The sequence below is a fragment of the Calliphora vicina genome, chromosome 3, assembly GCF_958450345.1.
Source record: "Calliphora vicina chromosome 3, idCalVici1.1, whole genome shotgun sequence".
In the NCBI taxonomy this organism is placed as follows: domain Eukaryota; kingdom Metazoa; phylum Arthropoda; class Insecta; order Diptera; family Calliphoridae; genus Calliphora; species Calliphora vicina.
The window spans coordinates 65857586-65863090 of NC_088782.1; positions in this window are offsets into that span (position 1 = coordinate 65857586).

Below are 5505 nucleotides of genomic sequence, written 5' to 3' on the forward strand. Positions count from 1 at the left end.
AAATGCACTGCCTGACTTCAAATTAGCCACGTTCACTGACAATAATATCAAACTTTGGACAGATTCCCTTTATTGTGTAATTCCCAAAACCACTTTATTAAGCAAAGATTCTGCAACGTTGATAGAGCTTGATGTATAATACAATTTGTTATAAATAATTTAGAAATAGTGAATAATTAATTTACTAAAGAATTAGTTACTAAATTTAAAACTGAACGACATAAAGAGTTCTTAATACGTTTATATTGTATTTGAGTTCAGGATCATGTCCAACTAAAGGTTTTGCTAGTCAATTGTTTTGTAGATTGTTCGGGAGTTAATCTGATCAGAATATCTCTGATGAAAATTTAATGATGGACTTTGTTTTCGAATGTTTTTTAAAATTATTAATACTTGAATTGTTAACTTTAACGTTATTTTTTGTTTTTCTTTAACAATAAAATATTAAAAAACCGACATCAAATTATTCGAATAATTCGATTAATTTTAAACGTGTGATCGAATTATTCGAACAAGTTAAAATCTCTCATTCGAATTATTCGTTTTATTCGAACAAGAGAAAAATCGAATAATTCGATTACCCTAATATATACTAATGTTAGTCTGCGACGAATTTTTTTGTTGGTAGGTATAAAAATTGTTGGAAGTCATTTTATGGATAGATTTGTTCCATGACGACTTTGGTCCTTTATATAGAATAGTCATTTTTTAAATAATAAACTTAAAATAAATTTTATTTTATTTAAAAAATAATTCATTATTGAGTTTGCATAAAGACCCAAAATATAAAATATTCTTTATTTACTATTTCCATTAAACCTTAATTTATAACCTCAATACGAATATCTATGACTGTGGATTAAAATTTAAATTGAAATCGTTAATGGTGGCGTGTATTGTACAGATATTGACACTTTTAATTCATTTCTTACAAAGTATTTGGAAAACATTTATTGGTTTTTCATATCGCTTGCAAAATGTCATACTTTTGCAGTCGTCGCCTCTTTGGGATTTTTTGTTAATGAACAGGGCAACCAAAAATATGCTCTAAAAAAAGTGTTTTATGCGCATAAAATATGCAATTATAAACGAAAAATATGCTCTTAAAATATAAAAAATATGCACTTAAAAATATGTAGTTGGTTACTGTTTGATTTCAATGTTTTATTAAAAAAATATATAAGAAGTAAATAAAATATTGAGCTGCTGATTAATTAAAATTGTTTATTATAGGATTAAATTTCGATTGTACTGTCTTTTGCACTACATGAAAATAGTTTGATTCAATTCCTTTTATATTATATATAGCAATAAATTACTATCTGTTTTCTTAAGTTTTAAATGTTCAAACTAAATCTTTGTTTTAGATTTCCATAGAGTTGATTTATGACATCTTTTAAACTGCCTTATACTTCAAACTTTGTTTTTGTAAGTAGTGGCATAATATTTTACTTGCTCAATCCATGTGCCCCATGTTTCGGATAAATTTCTCAAGATATGTATTTATATTCTACATAAAGCTTTAAAAATCACTTTTATATCATTTGAATTATGTTGTTGGTAAAAATTGCAATCGATTTTTTTAATTCGACTTCCAATATTTAAATAGAATTATAAAAAAGCCTAAAAAGCCATGGCAAATATTTACTCAAAAAAGCGTAACCACTATTTAGCACAAATTTGTTTGACGTGTTTAATCTTACAAGTGTTTTGTATGATCAAACAGCATCAAATAAAATAAAACTAAATTTTTTGTTTTGAATCATCCTAAGTAAAATAAGTTTTTGATATAAATGCAAGAATTCAAATACATTTTATTTAGTGGTTACGACTTTTTCGTCAAATAGTTGTCATGTGTGACCCTACCTTTACAATAGTGGAATGATTTGTTCTAGTTAAAACTGCGACAATTAAAGTAATCTTTTTGTTGGAGTTTTATGATTGGGACTCAAAATACATGACATTTCCTATTTTTCGATATCCATGTACATATATTTTTCTTTTTTTCTGATTTCTTAATTTTATTTTTACTATTTGTTCAATTTTAATAATTGTGTGAAACTAAGCTCATTTAAGTCAACGAAAATTCATTTAAGATAAGTCGATTATGGGTACTCTCATTTTTTTTAACTAGCCTAGGCCAATTATCATTGGGCCTTAACAAAATAGTAAAATATAGAAATAAAAAATTACAATACAAACAATAAAATTGTACTAAGAAAACAAACTAATGAAAAAAAAGAAAATATGCAACAAAAATATGCAGTTATGAGTCAAATATGCAAAAATATGCTATAAAACGCAAAATATGCTAAAATATGCAGTAAAGAGCAAGATATGCAAAAATATGCGCTAACAAATCGATGCCAAAATTCTTAAAATTGTCTGAAACGGATGAATAACTAACTCATATGTTTATACGACGCATAGCAAAAAATATGATATTGCATATTTTTGGTTGCCCTGTTAATGAATAATCATTAACAACGATCTTAGCGCAATGTCGGATTAAAATGCAAATTTCTTTCGTTTATTCGAACAAACAACAACTGAAACAATCTCAATCGCTGGACAGCCAAAACTTAATGAATTTCGGGGCACAAACTGATGACAGAAATGAAAAAAAAAAAATAAAATAAGAGTTTAAATAAGCAATTCAGTGGTCAGCGTTGGATGACTGTTTAAAGATTTTTTCTCTGAAATAATTGATTTTCATACATTTATCAACGTGTGGCGAATGCTGGTGAATGAATTGAAGTTAATTTGCCGGCGGCCTTAATTTGTGTGCATTTCGAGATGATTTTTTTGTGTTTTTGTCTGCTCTTGGTTTGTTTGTTGAGTTGAATACATAAGAACGCATGTTAACTGTCGTTTTGGTTGCCACTGTTCGTTGTATCTTAAACAGCTACCGAAATGCAACAACATTCAATATAATCTAACAAAAAGATGCAAACACAAATACAAAATCAAACTGCTGCCACACAGAATCTCATCAGACACCAACAAACCCAAAAAGGATCTGTGGTAAAGTTTTGTTTGTTACAGCTACGGATTGAAGAGAACGTCGAAGCAACTAAATCGATCGTTTGTGTTCTTAAAGGCGTTTTTTACAATTTGTCAATTTTGTTAAGAAAAAAAAAAAGTAAATTCAATAATTTTAACCTTCCAACAAGCTTTTAATGCTCTGTGCCACAATATTTAACCATAAATTATAAAAAATAAATAATATTCATACTTGTAGTCCCGGCTGAAAATATTTCATACTAGTTGGAGTTGTTTTTAGCCTTAAGGAATCCAAAGCAGATCATCACCATCACAATCCAAAGTATCCACTACCACCATTGTTGAGCCACACACGCCGCTCTCCTCCTTGTGCAGATCCACAAAACCAGGAATCAATAATAAAAAAGTGGCTCCATTTAAAGCCATAAAGAAGGTGTTGCCAACGTGTTATGAGTTTTTAAATCACTTGTATATGGTCGTCTAAATTGTAAATATTCTCTTCTTTACAATTTTACATTCATACATTTATTCGTTTTTAATCGATTTCTTACCGCAGTTAAACTTTATTCATTCATTGAACGTTCAAAACAATAAAACCAAAAAAATTAGAGGCAGTTAGTTATGAAAATTGCATTTAAAAAAAAAAAACTTCAATTTGCTTTTTAACGCCTGTCAGACCTCCTCTGTTTGTTTTATTAAACATTCATAAATATTGGGAAAACAATTCGCTGCGCCGTGACAGCCAAACGGCCGACCGTTGGGCCAGTCTGAATTGAAGATGCCTTCAATGAGTAGCAATTGAAACTCAAATAAGAGAAGGCGTGTCATGGACATTTCATTTTCATATAAATTCAATTTTAAATTAAACAATAAATTTTTCTGTGTGCCAAAGAAAGAAAGATGAAGGTACTTTCTACAATTATTATTTTATTTTTATAATTATAGTTCATTATAACGTTTATAATAAATATGTATTTTCATCCGGTTTTTTTGTACAAGTTCAGATATAAGCTTTTGAAGTCGGTCAGTTCAACAGAGCGATTTAAATATATTTGAACTTTGCTTGATTAGTATACACTGAATATTTAAGCAATGTATTTTCGTTAAACCTCCCATGAATGACTTTGTATTAGAGGAGCCTCCTATTCAGACTCCGAAATAATCACAGTCAGTTCAGAATATGTTTAGAAAACTATAATGGACAATCTTAATCCAAGAAAGTCATCAGGCTATGATTTAATAACACCATTCATTATTAGAAACCTTCCTAATGTTCACATAGAAGGACTAGAAGCCAATTGGCTCCATATGAGACTAAAATCTACTAATTTGCACTTGCTAAACAACGACCAATCCAAATTAAATCTTGACTGTAAAGTCATCCTGTGTAAGACTGTTTTAAAATCAATTTGGAAATTCGGAAACCAATTATGGGGAACGGCAAGTAACATCAGTATTGATCTTATACAGAGGTCCCAATCCAAAATTTTTAGAACCATGACGGGAGAATCGTGGTAAATAAGAAATGAGGAGTCGCAGAACAAAAGGTACTTTTTTGAAAATTTAAAAATTTTGGGAAATAGATTTTTTCTAGAAGATTTCAACCCAAATATTACAAAAATACCAAAAAATCAATTTGTAAAAAATTCGAAAAAGTACCTTTTGTTCTGCGGCTCATCAAATGAGAACATCCACAGAGTTTGGGAATTTTCTTGATAGATACATCACGAAACAACATTCGAACCCGCTTGCAAGATAACTTACAATAACCCAAACTCCAACAATGCTTCGTATCATCATTGAGAGCAAATAGTTTTTAGTTAAGGATTTAATTACATTTTAGAAGGCCTAACAAGTAAAGGCAGATTCAATAAATAAATAAAAAGTTATAAACAGAAATTAGTTCCTTTGTTGGAGACTGTAGTATTGCCACAAATCCTTGTTCCTAGGAACTTGTTTTCTATAATAAAAGGAAAACCTCAATAGAACACTTGGTCTGGAGTAGAAAATCTAATGATACAAAAGGTACAGAGGATCCCCTTATAATGATGGCCTTCGAAATACATCCTCGAATAGACTAGAACTTATAAATTTGGTAGAGAAGTACATGACGAAAAACCTTGGTGAAGTATGAACCAAATCTCTACATCATGAATACTTCCGGATTACTGCTAGGTTTTTCAGAAAGAGAAGAAACTAGCAAAACGTTTCAAAGCTCAAAAAGCCCTTAACTGACCAGTTAAGACTATTAAATAATAACGCGTATTCCATGATACATACAAAATTGTGTTATCCATAGGGATCACAATGTCCCTATAACTTGAAAAGATCAAATATTCCAACTTGAACAATATGATAAAACTACTAGATTGCTCTTATTTGAGGGTAACAGATACTTTAGAAGAATCCAAACCTTAGATCTAGCCAGATTATCTTACTCCAGAATATGCTGGAGTTCTTATATCATGTAGATTTGCGGAGTACTGCAACGTTCTTCAGATA